Raw genomic sequence first — 18,492 nt, forward strand, 5'->3', positions numbered from 1 at the left:
AAACCGGCCAGCGGTACGGAGAAGTGAGACTTCACTCTGGGAGTGTGGTGCAGTTTCTGGAAGAGATGCAAACCTCGTTTATTTTAAGAGATGCATACTAAAGTAGTTCCCAAACTGTTTTTTTGTTTAACAGATGTCTACGTATTTGAAGCTTAGCGTTGAGCCAACCTGAATTGGACCAAAACAAAGGACCAATCTCAACTAACGAGCTAGCTATCTAGGTTATTTTTGTTAGAGTTTTATTGTTCTGATTACTACGTGCAATAATTTTCTGAAACCCTGGCACGTGGTGTTGTTTAAAACAATATCTCCTAAACTATATATTGATCGCTAGCCATTAGCCATTTCTTTTTAAGCCAGGTGTCATGAGGTAAGAAAATTAAAATAGGCCATTACTGCAGTTTCACAATCCAGGTTGATCATTTAAAATCTTAGTAACAGGCCAACCTGCTGTATTTACAACACAATTAGCATTAAAGTGTTAAAACTGGCTAATTTAGACACTTTAAATGATGGCAGGTGTGTAATAACTTCTATTTTAAATGAGTTTGAATGTGATTGGTAAATTCTGAACACAGCCACATCCCCAGTTATAAGAGGGTGTGCACACTTATGCAACCAGGTTATTGTAAGGTTTTTATTTTAATTGAATTGTTCACATTATACGTCACATTAAAAGTGGAAAAGGTTCTGACATGATTTATCTTTGTCTCATTCTTTTCCATCACAAAAACATGGCATTTTAACAGGGGTGTGTAGACCTTTTATATCCGCTGTAGATTCTCCCTGCACAATTTTCCTAACCTTTCCACTCAGTATAGCATTCAAAGGGGTTTACCTTTATCCCTCATACTACAGTACCACCCCCCAGGGGGCATTCAAAAGATGATGAGGGGTGCTCAAGATTATCACATAAAATCACCTCTTTTGTCTATTTCATCCATGAATGTTTCAGTGTCTTCAAAATTATTAAACAAAAACATGAATGGGGAGAAAGCTTCTTGTTCTGCCTCTCTGAGCATCTGCACAGCACCCTGTATTTCCTCATCATTCAGGGGTGAGGACTTGTACCCGGTCTCAGAAGAGGCCCGTGTTGGCATTTACCCAGGCAACAGCATCCCCCAGGTCAACAACGCATCTTGGCAACTGAAATGAAAGATCACAACAATCACATAGAACTCGAGGTGTACAAAGTACGCAACTGGGTTCAGCTGTGTTCACCACTTTAGGGAAGTATCTAATTAAGATCTAAGTAACCAGGTAAAGGGAGTTCAAAACAAACCAGTGATCAATAAAATAAAAAGGAAGAGTGTAAATTATCAATTAAGGTAATTGGTTAGCTATGAACTCTGTTTAGGTCATTTAGCTCATCGTCAGCAACTTCCCAAAACTGGTCAACACTGCCAAATACTTCTACTTTTTACACCAATGCATAGATGGCCATGACAAATTATTATTTGGTTTACATTTCTAAATAATGACAACATAGTGTATATGAAGCAAAAAAATAAATGGATCTTCCCTGCTTGCATATAGTGACAGGTGCATCATGCATCTTTAGCTAGTTATAACGTACTTTAATTGACTAGAGCTGGTTAACAATTAGCCTACCTCGTAGCGTAGCTATATCTCTAAACATAGCTATACGGATTGTCGTGTTTTCTGTGTTCTGTCACTGGCAAGCTATTCGAATCTCAAATTCAAATAATTTAGTAGATAGGCGATCTTAGTGAACACGTTAACAATTCCTAAATATATAGCTAGAGGTTCACACGAAATCTTCGTTATTGACCTTGTAATTCTTCCTTCATAAAACGAACGCAATGGAAACAGTCAATGGGCGTAACTTAATATTCAGGAACCCCCATATTAAGTAACGTCCCCGACTTGCGGTCTGCAGATATACTTTATTGTGCAGATATACCTTATTGCCGACTTGCGGTCTGCAGATATACCCTCCTCGTCTGACTACTTTCCGAAAGCACAGTAATTTATAACCATAGTCAAAAATACACACACACGGGTTCCTGTTTTAATGTTATCGTTATCACCTAATATGATTGTTCTTGTTTTACTCTAGTAGTTTCCTTGTTTTACACAAGCACACACAATAACACATGGCACGATATCGTCCCGATGGATAACGTTCACATCAACAGTTCTGTTCAACAAGTCATCCACCTACAGTTAATCAACAAATGTATTGAACGAATATAGGAACTGCCGCGTTTATTTTGTGTACCGCTGGTAGTTGTGCTTGTAGCTACGCCTACACGCTTTTCATCATTGTTTTGCGTCTCGTCTCCATAACAACAGATAACAACAGCAGAGAGTAAAGGGTAAAGTATGTCGATTTATTCTTTAGTAAATTACCAATGGCAACCTAAAAAAAAAATATATCGCAACTCTTACTTTTGAGACTATAAAGTTAGCTAGCTACATATATATTTTTTAACTGTGTATATTGACAATTTTAAACAATTGACCCTGGGTTGCAGATATATTTTATTAACGAGCCGACTGTACAGTTAATATAGGCAGCTATCACAGCTGTCCCAACGTTATTGGCAGTTTGAAATATTATTTGCATGAAATCCATATACTAGCTATATACTAGCTATAGTAAGGACAAAGAGGTAAATATCAGGGTTTGAGACAAATACATTATCGTAGTGAGATGGGCGTAATCACTCAAAATTACGGATCGGGACGAACTGATAACGGTATTGGTTAAACCAAGAATGCGTCAGGATTTTCCCGGTGTACTTACAGTGCTGCTTGAAGAGTAATAAGAGCACATCAGTCGAGAGAAACAGAAAGATATATAATCAGCTAAAAAACATTTGAGCTCCATCAGTCCACTATATATGAGGCAAACAAATGGAACGCTTTTAACATGAGAGCAACTTGGCCTAGAAGTGGACGCCCTTCCAAAATATTCCGAAAAGGAAGGCAAATGCAAACCCAAACATAACATCTGGAGATTTCCAGACCTCCCTTGCTACATCTCAGGTTACCGGGCTTGCTTCAACAATAAGAAAAACACTGAATCGAAAAGGCAGTCGTTGGAGGGTTGCTAGATGGAATGATGTGCCATCAAAGAAACAAACTGCCTGGTTTAACTTTGCCCTAGACCACTTGGACATACAGTATGTCACAAAAGTGAGTACACTCCTCACATTTTTGTAAATATTTGATTATATCTTTTCATGTGACAACACTGAAGAAATGACACTTTGCTACAATGTGAAGTAATGAGTGTACAGCTTGTATAACAGTGTACATTTGCTGTCCCCTCAAAATAACTCAACATACAGCCATTAATGTCTAAAACGCTGGCAACAAAAGTGAGTACACCCCTAAGTGAAAATGTCCAAATTGGGCCCAATAAGCCATTTTCCCTCCCTGGTGTCATGTGACTCGTTAGTGTTACTAGGTCTGAGGTGTAAATGGAGCAGGTGTGTTAAAATTGGTGTTTAGCTCTCACACTCCCTCATACTGGTCACTGGAAGTTCAACATGGCACCTCATGGCAAAGAATTCTGAGGATCTGAAAAAAAATAATTGTTGCTCTACATAAAGATGGCCTAGGCTATAAGATTGCAAAGACCCTGAAACTGAGCTGCAGCACGGTGGCCAAGACCATACAGGTTGTCTTTGGGAAATAGACTTACAGTGGGGAGATTTGATACACCGACGATTTTGCAGGTTTTCCTACTTACAAAGCCTGTAGAGGTCTGTAATTTTTATCATAGGTACACTTCAACTGCGAGAGACGAAATCTAAAACAAAAATCCAGAGAAAATCACATTGTATGATTTCTAAATAATTAATTTGCATTTTATTGCATGAAATAAGTATTTGATCACCTACCAACCAGTAAGAATTCCAGCTCTCACAGACCTGTTTGTTTTTCTTTAAGAAGCCCACCTGTTCTCCACTCATTACCTGTATTAACTGCACCTGTTTGAACTTGTTACCTGTATAAAAGACACCTGTCCACACACTCAGATTCCAACCTCTTCACAATGGCCAAAACTAGAGAGCTGTGTAAGGACATCAGGGATAAAACTGTAATGGGATGGGCTACACGACAATAGGCAAGCAGCGTGGTGAGAAGGCAACAACTGTTGGCGCAATTATTAGAAAATGGAAGAAGTTCAAGATGACAGTCAATCTTCCTCAGTCTGGTGCTCCATGCAAGATCTCACCTCGAAGGGCATCAATGATCATGAGGAAGGTGAGGGATCAGCCCAGAACTACATGGCAGGACCTGGTCAATGACCTGAAGAGAGCTGGGACCACAGTCTATTAATTATTAAATCCTGCAGTGCACGCAAAGTCCCCCTGCTCAAGCCAGCGCATGTCCAGGCCCGTCTGAAGTTTGCCAATGACCATCTGGATGATCCAGAGGAGGAATGGGAGAAGGTCATGTGGTCTGATGAGACAAAAATAGAGCTAAACTCCACTCGCCAGTGTTTGGAGAAAGAATAAGGATGAGTACAACCCCAAGAACACCATCCCAACCGTGAAGCATGGAGGTGGAAACATCATTCTTTGGGGATGCTTTTCTGCAAAGGGGACAGGACGACTGCACCATGTTGAGGGGAGGATGGATGGGGCCATGTATCGCGAGATCTTGGCCAACAACGTCCTTCCCTCAGTAAGAGCACTGAAGATGTGTCGTGGCTGGGTCTTCAAGCATGTCCTGTGGTCTGATGAGACCACGATTGTTTCAGATGGTGTCAAGCGTGTGTGGCAGCAACCAGGTGAGGAGTACAAAGACAACTGTCTTGCCTACAGTCAAGTATGTTGGTGGGAGTGTCATGGTCTGGGGCTGCATGAGTGCTGCCGGCACTGGGGAGCTAGTTCATTGAGGGAACCATGAATGCCAACATGTACTGTGACATACTGAAGCAGAGCATGATCCCCTCCCTTCAGAGACTGGGACACAGGGCAGTATTCCAACATGATAACGACCCCAAACACATCACCAAGAAGACGACTGCCTTGCTAAAGAAGCTGAGGGTAAAGGTGATGGACTGGCCAAGCAAGTCTCCAGACCTAAACCCTATTGAGCATCTGTGGGGAATCCTCAAACGGAAGGTGGAGGAGCACAAGGTCTCTAACATCCACCAGCTCTGTGATGTCATCATGGAGAACTCCATGCCCAAGAGGGTTAATGTAGTGCTGTAAAATAATGGTGGCCACACAAAATATTAACACTTTGGGCCCAATTTGGACATTTTCACTTAGGGGTGTAATCACTTTTGTTGCCAGTGGTTTAGACATTAATGGCTGTGTGTTGTGTTATTTTGAGGGGACAGCAAATGTACACTGTTATACAAGCTGTACACTCACTTTACATTGTAGCAAAGTATATTTTTTTCAGTGTTGTTGCGGAAAATGTTCACAATTTATACAAGTAAAAACTTCTCAATGTCTGGTATAACAGTTGATTATTTCAAGTTTAATTACGTGGATCCACGGGAACAATCGCTTTCACAAAACAGAGTTTAAGTACAGAGACCAACAGAGTAGTGTCATAACAATTGTTCTGATTATACATTATTGCTTCTAGCTCTTTATACTCCTCCTTGTCAGCCCCCCAGCATATTATCACTAAAGCTATGAGATACATACAAAACAAGTCATCATACTAATAGGAAAACAATATAAAACCCTATACTGCCATGGCAACCATAATTCTAGGTCAGCGTTAACAGACCTCCTGATCTGAGCTACCCCCAGTCCCTATCCTACACAAACGGAGGAATATAGAGGAGACACAGGCAACTTTACCTTGGAGCCAACTGAACAGGGACGTAGATAAGATATGTTTGAGGCCTGGTTGCCTTGGTTGTGGCCATAATCACTTGTAAGAACAGGGCATGCTGACCTAGATCTTCTTCTATATGTGGCAACCATAAACAGTCTAAAGCAATTTCAGGCCTAGTCTAAAACAGTCCATTTATTACAGTTCATTTGCAGAAAAATTGATAAATAAGAATAGGGTGATAAATTCATCTTTTACAATTCCTCCCTTTTGTCCCAACAGGGACAATATCAATAAAATTAATTTATTAAAAGAATGCATATAGAGAATTATAAAAAATTATTACATTTATCAGAACAATTATATATCAGAAAACATCCTGGATCTTAAGGACCAGGAGGCCACAGTTACTTTAAATAAGTTACATCTGAATCAAACACTGACAATCAAGACAGTTATTATGGTTATACAAATTATATAAATACAAAGAACTGAAACAGGAGGATCCTACAATGGGAGGGCCCATCACCATAGTCATCCTGTGGTTCACCACACAGGGCCAAGGCCCCTTCTGGGTTTGATGTATACCATCGTGAAAACTCCAGGTTAACTATGTGAATATTTGCCTATGCGTGGACTTGTGCGGCAGTCAGTATATGTGAGCATCAGTAAATCAGTATTAGTAGATAAATTCTAAACATTGGGATGTTTTAAACTAATGCATGTGTTTTAGCTACATGCTAAATTGATTATTATTGTAACACAATACATTCAGGGCCACTCGACAACTGGCACATAAGGAGGAGTACCAACAGGCCTATGGCCACAATGACTATAATGACTACCCAGCAATACTGCACCCACAATTCAGCCATCCAGGAAAATGGTCCTTTGATGTTATAATTGTGGGCCTGGTGGGAAACTTGAATCATTTCATTAACTAGGTCAGAAACAGTGGAGTTGTAATTAAGTACAAATGTACAGCATTCCTGTCCTATCAGAGCACAGGTTCCTCCCTGGGCGGCCAATAGATAGTCTAACGCTACCCTGCTCTGGAGAGCAAGCAAGCGTTTAGCTCCCAGCTCCTCAGAGATCAAATTACTGGTCCTAGCTGTCACATTAGCAAGATGTTCTATTTCTAAAGCTAAAGCACGCACTTGATCCCAGGACTACATCTCACCGTACATGGGCAGTAGCATACCCATTGTTCGAGTGCCCCAGGTCTGCTTATGGGTCAGCCAGGATAGGTCAGGTGTGTACCGCTGGCTACAATAAAGCACAGTTACAGATTGGAATAGACTACCACCTGATGGCCTGGGCGTATCACCTGACACTCCCGTTTCGAGCACCTTCAGGAGTAGAAAGAGTGAAGTAGAACACAGTTCCATTGATTAATATGGATGGGTTAATTATAGAGAATAAAATTCTAACTTCCTATCTCACAAGCACATGGGTTATCGTTACTTTTCCTGGGCAGTTGTTACCTACTAGGGCTGCTTTCCTCTGGTCCCATGAGGCTGTTTTACATATTCGGGCAGAAGATTTTGGTGAGGCAGAGAGAAGACTTACTGTTGTCTTAGGGGACCCAGGTGTCAACAGACATTCTATATGAGCTATTCTGTCCCCCCTGCAAACAGTATGGTTCACTAATGGAGCAGAGATAGTTTGTCTGCTTATTACCTCTGGTCTAAATTGGGTTGTGAATTGGGGCAAGGATGGGACAAGAGTTGGTCCTCCCTTTGCACCTATGGACCACCCAGTCCCTACAGATGGAGGACCATCGCACCTGGTTACCTCGACCAATGAGAGCACCTGCTCCCGATTAGCTCCCTTTTTGGAGTTGAAAGGATGAAAGACATGCATACAGTGTAAAACCTGTTAGGGATATTTAGCCTGTCGTGTAATTGTAATGTATAGGTGAGAGAGCCTCCATTTTCCCTAATAATTGGTGTGGAGAATATATGAGTATAGGGTGTTTTGACAAAGACCTGTTTTGGGGAGACTGTGGAAGCCAGAGACAGTGTAAACTGTCCCTACTAGGTCTATTCTTCCTCCCTTTGGACATTGCTTTCCCCAAAATGTGTTCTCGGAGTGTGTGGGTGAGTGGTGGATGTATTGAGGTGCAGTGTAAGGGTGCAGTGTAAGTGCGTTTACGTGTGGTGACATCTGGTCAGTTTGATTGTTCGGTTCAGCTGTCAGAGTCAATTTCCAGGCCCGCCCTTGGCAGTCCCTGTGGATTCTAGACTCCACAGAAATCCCCAGTAGGCTGACCAGGGTTGCAGCTATCATAGAGGCAGCAGAGGAGGAGGTCACCTTATTGTCTGCCAGTTTTGTCCTTCTTTGAGTCCAGGCTGGACTCATGATGTATGTACTCCTGTGCTGGAGGGTCGTGGTCTGGTCAGAAGAGGTTAGCCTGGATCCATGTGTCCTTTCCTAAGATATTGAGCTGTCATGTTGTTCATTGGGGCCAACTGCTAAGGCCTATTGTCAATCAGTTGTTGCTTCCTTCGCAGAAGGAAGATCAGTTATCTTTACCGCTCTTTTCCTGGTTGGCAGGAATAGTTTGGGCTTTCCCACGGAGTCTTTCCATTTTCTTCTGGTAGAATTTTCGTTTCAGCCATTCAATGTATCTTTACCCATCCCAATTTTAACATTATTCCTATTGGATTTTAAAATAGGTAGTACATTCTAGTTACAAGTTTTGACTTCCCGCTACATTTTGACCTAATATAGCACAACCTCTATCCCAATACATGTCAAAGTCTAAATTTAATTGTGAAGTTACTCCCCAGTCCTCTCCCTTTACCTGGCACAGTCTTCTTGTCCTCGTCTATTGATATTGACCCAAAAGGCCTCTTTGCCGCAGTCTTGATGTTGTACACACAGTCTCAGAAGGCTCAAGGTTCAATTTCAAGTAGAGTTGTTCTGTCTCACCGTAGGACTGGAGATATTTTCCAGATATACCAAGGTGGTCAGGCCTTCCGCCTTTCCAGAACAAATGTCCGTTATGCCAGAAATCTGTTTCTGGAACTCAAAAGGTGCCAAAGGGAAAAGTTGCAGGAGGTTTCACTTCACATGATTGTTCTCAATTCGTCTCCATGCATTGGGCTAGAGGTCTGCCACACCGTCCTTATAGGAGAAAGGACAAGACAAAACACTGCATCAGTTTGATTATTCTTCTGGGCCCTAGCAAACAGGCTACAACAATACTAAAAATGACACTGAACTATTAAAGAGATGGTGGGACCATTACTTAAATGTCAGAAACCAAAAAAGAAAAGATCACAAGTCACACCAACTTAAAAACAACTATCAATTATGATTTGAAATAAGAAAATGGAAAAAATTGAAAGTAGTGAATTTGGTGGTCTGTCTATTTAAGTTGTTTAAATCAGTTTTAAAAGATATTGTTCACTGGCCACTAGGTTCTAAATAAAGAGATAAGTAAAGACTGATCTTCTGATGATATAGGGGTAGTGCTTTACAAAGTGCTATTTCACAGACATCTCAAATTAGCTGAAATAAATAATAAACCCCACAATGTCCTTGAAGTATAATAACAATGAACAAAAATTGACAATAGGGCTTTGCTGGTAAATTTGCTTAGACCCAAAAATAAAATTGAATAATAAAACAAGAAAAAAAGGAAGTAAATGAAAATACAACTCCTCTCTGCTCCCTGATCTCCCCATGTCCTGGTGAATTGCTCCTGACTGGTGTAGTCATGGATGTTGACGCATTGTGTAGCGTGGTCCTCTCCATTCCTCCAACCTTCCTAGTTGCTATATGTGAAAAACTACAGGGGTTTAAAGACTGACACTGCTGTTTCATGCCTTGTGATTTTGTTGTCATCCATTCTGGGGTCCCAAGTTTAATGCGTGTCCACTGCTGTCTGTACTGTACCTCCCTGTGACCCCAAAGTCAAGTGTCCCTCTTCTTATGAGTCAGTCAAGATGGTTACCTCTCCTTCATAGAGCTCAGCTCCTCTGGCTGTGGTGGTTGCCAGTAATGGTCCAGCCTTGGACTGTCTGTTGTACATGAGTCTGTCCCCCACCTCTCCTTGGTTTTGGTGAAGCAGGAACCGTCAGTGTCCTGGCTGCCTCATAGATCTGGGCTTGGTTTTGCCCTAAAATGATCTGGGTCACAGGTGCCATTGGACAAGGTGTATCAGGTCTATCAGTGATTCAGGAATCAGGACTCCTACTTTGTGGGAAACAAAGATGGAATCTCGCACAACACAAAGTTGGAATCTTAACTAGGGAGGTGTGTATTTAACTAACTCCATTCTTGTATCTGTAATTTCTTAATTGCATGTATTCCTCCCTTTTTTTTTTTAAAGAGAGAATAACATGGCCCAGTTTGTAACAACTAGGAATTAAGAACTAGGAATAAAAATGCTAAACAGGCTAACACTGATTCTAATTAAGACTCATGTATTTGTCTTCCCTTAATAATAATAATAATAAGAACAATCTATTCATATTAGCAACCTCTAAGGCAACATTTCCTCCAACAGTGTACTAAGACAGAAACAAAATGTACTTCATAATGAAAAATTAAACGGTTCCTCTCTCTTCCTGATACTAGTCTTAGTGTTTATTGTTAGGGCCTACATTGAAATCTAAATGTGTAAATAAAATACACTGTCTAAAAACAAGAAAACAGAGTTCAAAACAGAGGCTCTACTGAACAAGGCTGGGTCATAAAAAAAAGAAATGAATTGGTGGAGAGGTTTTATTTTTGTTATTTTTTATAGACTCTCAGCACTGGTGAAAGCGATATGACAGTAGTGGGATTAATGCTAAATGATTAATGCTAGCTTGCTCCTTGACCTGCTTTATACTTCTAATACAAACAACCAATAATGATGGATCACCGAAATAGATTCCTCACAAATGCTTAATTTTATCATAGAATTGTAAGTCTGCATTTTACTCTTTTCAGCTAACAAAGTCCCTCTCACCGTTTTCTTACCCTATTCAACTGAGGGGAGACAGAAATTGTTACTATACATAGATCCCATCTGGGGATCTAACTAGTGTTTACCATAAAAAACTGCGGATCTAACCCAACAGCATTTGTGAGGATGTTGAATTTAACTAACTATATAAGGACCACACCACAGAGATAACCACATACTGCTTCTTAAGACTGTGTGTTTGTTCTAATAAGGCGATCCGCTCATTCTAACAGTACTTTGTCACTTTTTTGGGCCAGGAAACCAGCTAACCCCTCTGCTATTCTTATAACCAGTCTGGCGTGTTGGCGCCATGTGCCCTGTTGAAAAGGGGTTGGGACAAACTTGTCAAACATAGGGTCTTCTATTAAAACTCAGTCTTGGATTTATTAGTCTCTTTTCTACGTGGTATGTCAGTGCAGGTGTGGGTGTATATCAGGTCGTCTGATACTTTTATTCATTTGAGATTTAATATCAGAATTGCATGGGCTGTTTGTAAAAATAAACCAGAATTTAATCTTAGAAGCATTTAAATAAAGCAGATCAACAAATCATTGGTGAGTGGGGTCTAGTATCCTGCCACCACCTCCCAACACGGAAAACATATACACCTTATATCTATATAGCTCTTTTTTTTTTTTTAACATATTTGGGAAACACTTAAAATAACAAGAATTAGCCAATTGATGTATTTAAAAAAAAAAAAATTAAAAAAAAAATTCACATGAAAAGATATAATCAAAATGTACAGAAATGTGAGGGGTGTACTCACTTTTGTGAGATACTGTATCTGAATGTTTATGAAATGTTTATTACACGCATGATTTCCTCTAAACCAACATTTTGAATTATAAGCCTGTTATTTCAGATAAAAAAGACTGGTTTAACAAAAAACTGTACATATCTAGGAAAATAAACAGCCTGGTCTCTAGGCCAATCATATAATACATGTAAACGTAAATCTGGGAATCTCAAAGTTTCATTAATTTACGTTGGGTAAGGAAAACTGTCAAATGTTGATGGATTTTCTCTTTGCTGGTAGACTTTTTGCCGGACAAGAAGAGCAAATGTCTCTTACTGAGTGACTGACTGACCTTGTTAAATAGCGTAGTGGTTAGAGAAGCAGACCTACAAACTATAGGTCCCGCGTTCGAATCTTCTCACATTCTAAACGAAGTATGCATTATGAAGTATTCCGTATAGACGAAAACGTCGCTGGCTATAACCTTCAGTATCTACATTATAGTAAGCCTGAAATAAATCAGTTTACAGTTATATTGCGACTGTTTCTGGTGGATTTACGAAGTACGCATCCGTGCATGCGGTTTGGGTCATGATAGACAAACACTTAGTTGTCTACAACATTCAGTAGTTACATTATAATAAGCCTTAACTAAAACTGTATATGGTTATATTGCGACTGTTTCTGGCATGTAAAAGTTCATCTTCATTCTCGCTAGAAATTACTCAATTCTTATGATTATTCCTAGGAAGTTAGTAGATACTAGTAAGCCTAGTTATACTAGTAAAACGGCCAGTGGCAAAAGCCATACAGTTCATAGACACTTTGTGGTGGAGGTAAACTTAACCATCCTTTTATGTTGAGGGTCAATTTGACCCATTTCCACTTTTGCGTTGTCTAAAATACTAGCTAACCACTCTTTTTCGCCATGAAATTACATTACTTTTCCTCATTTAGGATCATGAACCTAACTGCAAAATGTGGACACACTGGTGTGTTTTGGAATGTCTGTGTTGATTTTGTATACAAACATGATGTTGTGGGTCATTTTGGCCCGGAGGCTTTCATGAGTATATTTGCACAGGTGCAAAATAAAAATGTGTCTTTATTTTGTTTTGGACTGGTCCTGGTTGCACTTTTAGAACTGTGTTTGGGTGAAAAAGGGCTTTCCCAAGCTTCTCCTCAGTGTGAGCAGCAGGTCTCTGACACAGACACTCAAAAATGAGCTCCAAAAGATTTTCAATCAATGAAGTCTTATCACAAATTCTGGACTGTGAAAGTGAAAAAGAAGAGGTTTCAGAGACAGAGGACATTTCAGAGATTGAGGACAATGCTGTTGATGATCCAGATTTTGTCTTCAGTGAAGAGGATTCAGAGGAGTCTGCCGTACCATCCCCTCCATCAGATGAGAGAGAGAGCATGCAACAACAATCATCAAGAGAAGACATGGAAGTCTAAAGATGGTCATATTGAATGGTCACCATCACCACAGCGAAGTCAAGGTAGACTCTCAGCTTCCATTGTAATAAAAATGGTTCCAGGGCCTACACGATTTGCTGTCACTCAAGTCCATGACATACAATCAGCTTTTGAGCTCTTTTTACCCCTAGCAATAGAGAAGATTGTACTGGACATAACCAACTTGGAGGGGAGCCTTGTGTTTCAAGAGAAATGGAAGCCACTGGATCGGATTGACTTGCATACATTGGATTGCTCATATTAGCTGGAGTCTACCGGTCAAACGGAGAAGCAACGGCCAGCCTGTGGAATGAAGAGAATGGAAGGCCAATATTTCCAGCAACAATGTCTCTACAAGAATTCCACATAATTTCTCAGATAACCGTGATACCAGACTGGGTCGACGTGAAAGAGACAAACTAGCTGCAATCAGAGATGTATGGGATAAATGGGTGAAAATTCTACCGTTACTGTACAATCCCAGTCCTCATGTTACAGTTGATGAACGCCTTGTTCCATTCAGAGGACATTGTCCCTTCCGACAGTATATGCCAAAAAAGCCTGCAAAATATGACACCAGTTTACACTGGGAAGCCACCCGGCAGAGTGCTTGAGAAAAACCAGGGGATGCGGGTGGTGCTGGACATGAGTGAAGGTCTGCAAGGTCATAACATCACGTGTGACCACTTCTTTACATCCTACTGCCTTGGCGTTGAACTACAGAACAGAAAGCTGACCATGGTTGGAAAAATCTGAAAAAACAAACCTGAACTTCCCAGTGAGCTTCTGAAAATGCAGGGCAGAACTGTGAATTCCTCTTAAATTAGCTTTCTCTGAAAACACAACTTTCGTTTCATACTGCCCAAAGGAGAACAAGAATGTTCTTGTAATGCCCAAGCCACAAATCATACTGGATTACAATTCCACCAAAGGAGGAGTTGAAAATTTGGATAAGGTCACAGCAACATATAGTTGTCAGCGCATGACTGCCTGCTGGCCTTTGGTGATTTTCTACAACATCGTGGATGTCTGCTTACAATGCTTATGTCCTGTGGACTGAAATCAACCAGCAATGGAATGGTGGCAAATTGTACCGACGCCGGCTTTTCCTAGAGGAGCTCTCATCACTCTCAAGATCCAGAGGAGAGCCCGGCCTCCTCGATCGACAGCAGCTGCATCTGCCGTCCAGAAAACTCAAGCTGGACCATCAAGACATGCCTCCAATCAATCAGAAATGGATCCAGTGGATACAGGCAGTGGCAAGAAAGGGAAAAGATGACAGCTCTGCCCTACTTGACAAGACAGTAAAACAAGCACCACCCTGGAGGGGCTTTGCTCCTCGTGGTTTACCCAGCCGCGTATGTGGCCATCAAAAAAAAATTAAAAATAAAATGCACTATGGCTCAGCCTATCAGGGCACACGTGCCCCTATGTAACGGAGTGAACCCTACACTCAGCCTCCCTTTTTCTTCAGCAAAGCCGAACATCACAACTACTATTATTTTGCACTGACAAGTTTTGTCGCTGTTTTTTCTTTATGATGCCGGTGTCTGTCGATTACCTGACCCGCATGACTCCAGTATGGCGTGCCGTGGACCGGAGCACCCTAGGACGGGCACGTCTGACCCCCCGAAGTGTCAGAGTTGCGCCCTCCTTTATGTTTCAATTAGGAGAGAGTGCCTCTCGTTCTTCAGTGAGAGGGTCGCTTTGGATGAAGTTCTATATCGTGAAGCTTTGCCCATAGGGGCTTCGCTCCTATTGGTTTACCCTCTCTGCCAATAGGCAGTCACTGAAAATTTTAATATGCAAATAAGCATTGCTCTAAGCCACCTGCCCCATGGCTATAAAAGCAGTGCACAGACCCCAATCAGCCTCCCTTCTTTCTTCACGAGAAAGTTTGTTTATGCATTCTGGTGATATTAATACAGTCAAGGATGACTTCACCATCTTCCGCCGCTGGAGCAGCTTCATCTAGGGCGGCACCCTAGCCTCTGACTGCCATGTCAGCCTGCAGCTGTGAGACGTTGGACCCGGTCTTGGACACGCACACTGTGTTGTGCGTGTCTGGGGCCGCTCCACGCTCGAGAGGGTGCTAAAGAAGAGCCGATATGCACCGCTTGCGCCATTCTCCAGTTGTCGGTGAGAATGGAGCGGCTTGCATTCTTTGCTGAGGAGGTCCCGCTCGCCGACGTCCTCTCTCTCGTCGATGAGGAGGACTCCTTTCAGGAGTTGGGGGCGTCGGCTGAGGGGACCGGCCCGGTGATGGCTCCGCCCACCCCTGGAACTGCTCCCTTCCGCTCGGCCGAGCAGGAGCGGCGGCGTTCCAGTTCCTCCTCTGACTCTTCCTACTCTGAGGAGGAAGAGGAGGTCACTGCCCCTGTGGACAGGGGTACCGACTCCCTGGGGGTGAGGGAAGATATCTTCGCCGCCATCTCTGCTGCTGCACGGCGCCTGCGCATACCCATGCCGGTGCCTGCGCCAGAGGAGGGGGACGACCTTTTCGAGGCGGCCCGTTGGACACGGCCCCGCCGCCTGGCGCCGGCTGCTGCACCTGAGGTTCCTTCTCTGCGTAAGTATGCAGAGGAGGCATGGAGTGCGCCTTTCACGGCCAGAGGGACTGTGAAGTCCCATCTCCCCTTCACTGCCGTGGAGGGGCGGTTGGAGACCCTGAGTAAGGGCATCCCGCCTCTGGAGGCCTCTCTGGCGTCGTCGCTGGTTCCGGGTCTGACCACCTGGTTGGACAAGCGCCCCGCCCTGCCGTCAGTGAGGGACCGTCTCTCCGCCAGCCTGGCGGAGAAACCGTATGCGTTGTCTGTGCAGTCCCTTGCGGCCTGCAACAACGTGGGCCTCCTGGCTGCGGCTAGGATGACGGAGGGCCGCACCTCTCTGTCCCCGGCTGAGGTCAGCGAGGTGGCGCGCGCTTCTGCAGCCACACTCAAGCTGACCCAGGCCAACTCCCTGTCGGCTGGCAGAGTGATGGCGACTTCTTTGGTGCAGGTCCGGCACCTGTGGCTGGCCCTGACGTCATTGAAGGAACCAGAGAAGGTGCCTTTCCTGAATGCTCCGCTTCAGGAGGACGCCCTGTTTGGTGCTTCTGTCACCGAGGCCTTGGTGCGACAGAAGAAGGAGAAGGAGGAGCGTCTCCGTTTGGGGCCCCTCCTGCCCGTCCCCTCCACATCCGCAGTGTCCTCTGCTCCTGCTGAGACCTTCCGGAAGTCGGGGGGATTGATTGAAAGAGCGGCTCTGAGGCTGGAGGTCCCCCTACCCACCCTACCGCCCCATTGGGTGGCGCGTGTGAAGGAACCTGACCTGGAGGCACCCATTTTTCCCGGCCTTGCGAAGTACGCAGAGGGTTCGTGGCAGGATCCTCTGATGGCGAAGGCTCCTGTGAAGGCTTATCTGCCTTACACCAGGGTAGCTGGAAGGACAGAGGCGATTGGTTCAGCTGTCCCTAGATTGGAGCCAGCGATGGCGGCCCACTTCCTGCCATCAACTTGTGGATGGCACAGTAAGAATCCTGTGCTGCCTGCGTTGAAGGACAATTTCAGCTGTGGGACAAGGTCTTCACGTTGGGGGCGCAGACGGTCGCAGTGTCCAATAACACTGCCATATCCAGACTCACCATGGGCACTTCAACCTTCTCTGCAGCGGAGATCGGGGAGATATCTCAGATGGTGGGTGCAGCACTGCATCTCAAATCAGGCACACGCCATGTGTGCAGGACGCAGCATGGCCATGGCTGGTTGTGGGACATCGTCACATCTGGCTGTCACCATCAGCAGTCCAGGAGAGTGAGAAAATTTGCTCTTGGTTTCTTCTGGGCTGTTGGGAGACCCGGTGTATACGGCATCAGAGGCCGTTAAGAAGATAGAGGAGGACCGCCGCCAGCTCGCCAAGCACCTCCCCCTTGTCAAGTAGGCGAATATTGAGAGACGGAAGAAGTCAGCATGGCCAGGCTCCTCATCACGGCGCCGTACCAGGCGTCATGCAGATGCTCCTCTCGAGGTGAAGTCAGCACCTGCAGCCTCTACAGCCTCTCTCCCCTCCTCCACGGTATGTCCAAGGGCGCTAAACCCTCTGCTTCGGGCCTGAAGTCCAGTCCCTGGTCACCGGGACAGAAATGGAGACGCACCTGACTATGCGTGGCTGTGGAGGATGGCCTTTCCAGCTGTACCCTGGCTCCCAGTAAAGTGTTACTGAATTGTAATAAAGCTGTGAAACGTACTACCGCAGACTGATTTAGAAATAAAAATCATTTTGTCACAGTTTCTTTTACAAGTTTGCAAAAAAGATTACCAGTGGCGTCGTTAGCCCTGGGCGCCCGTGCCTATAGCCCAGGATCTCAAATTGACCAAAAAAAATTATAATAATTATAATAAAAATATTCCCTGATCTATTCATCTATAATCTAGCAAGTGAGCTCAATAGGCTACACAGTAATATGATAATAATGGCAATCGGCTACACAGCGATACGACATTTAACGGCATTTAACATTAGCAATTATATATACTGACTGGGTGTGATGCACTTGTTGTGATGGTGGTATTGCTTAATGTTGCTTTTAGGGAGGGGATTAGGGCGCAATTTTAGCAAGAATAGCAACATTCTGATACATCTTTTATCTATAGAAAAGTATTATATTTAAATGAATAACTCTGAAGGGCTGCTTGTTGTTAACAGCGAAGATTTTGGCATGAGAAATTGGCAAATCTGCTACTAAAACTACCATTGGCTTAAGGCTAGTTAAACAAAATCAACCTCTCCATATAGGCCCTTTTCACGTGACGTCAGAAAACTTCCGTTCTGCCGCGATGCGGGTTATGTTTACATCCGGTGTCGCAGTGCAATGCTAACTGCCAGCAGCACATCATTACAGCTATTGAGTTCACCCAGTCCCTTTCACATCTGCCACCAATACGACTTGCTGACAAGTGGTCCCTTACTTCAAGATTGAAGCTTGATAAAGGCTACAAATTCTTTGTTGAAGGTTACCTGTTTGATTTTGAAGGTATGTGTTTAGCTTAATTTAGCTAACATTAGCCCTATGCTAGTGAAGGTTATAAGCGGATGAGTTTCTGTTTTTCAGATAAAAAGCATTTAGACTTTATTTTTGAGTAGTACAGACCACAAATTCTTGTTGCAGCTTCTTTTTAATATTACTGCTGTTCGCTACAGAGTCTTGACTGTAATGTCACTAATGTATTCAAGGCTAATGCCACGCCCTTTCTCCCAATCACTGTATTGTCAGTCTTAAGTGTAGTTAACTGTGCGGTGACAGTGAGAGGGCGATGTCACAGGTCCATGAGGAAAAATTAGGAGGCTCATCGGCTTCAGGTTTCTCAGATAAACAGTTCTCTAACATTATGATAAGACAGTTACGTTTTCTTTTTGTTAAGTCTTGCTGCGGTTGCAGAGATTTAATAAGAATGATTCCACAAAGTTCCATTGTGGATCAGTATGTTTCTCAGTCTGAAGTCTGATTTTGTATCATTAAACTTTGAAAGACAAGTTCATACACAGCGTAATCTCTCCTGATCGCCCTCACTCAACGGGCACG

The 18,492-nt window shown here is 43.3% G+C and overlaps 1 protein-coding gene and 1 pseudogene across 3 annotated transcripts in view; both read left to right on the forward strand.

Annotated features, from left to right (window-relative positions):
* Positions 1-2,325: 2,325 nt before the first annotated feature.
* The window catches only part of cfap77 (cilia and flagella associated protein 77), a 55,569-nt gene continuing 39,402 nt past the window's right edge, over positions 2,326-18,492 (forward strand). Inside the window, exon 1 of one of the 3 annotated variants that reach the window (XM_020052137.3) lies at positions 2,326-2,344. The gene's annotated coding sequence lies outside the window, so the exon portion shown is untranslated. Of the gene's footprint in view, positions 2,345-17,912; positions 17,944-18,492 lie in introns of those variants that run through there. The other 2 variants (XM_013136599.4, XM_013136598.4) reach the window with 2 other exon arrangements.
* LOC117595432 lies at positions 12,805-14,211 on the forward strand (annotated as a pseudogene).

This window comes from Esox lucius, chromosome 13 (genome assembly GCF_011004845.1).
Source record: "Esox lucius isolate fEsoLuc1 chromosome 13, fEsoLuc1.pri, whole genome shotgun sequence".
Classification (NCBI taxonomy): domain Eukaryota; kingdom Metazoa; phylum Chordata; class Actinopteri; order Esociformes; family Esocidae; genus Esox; species Esox lucius.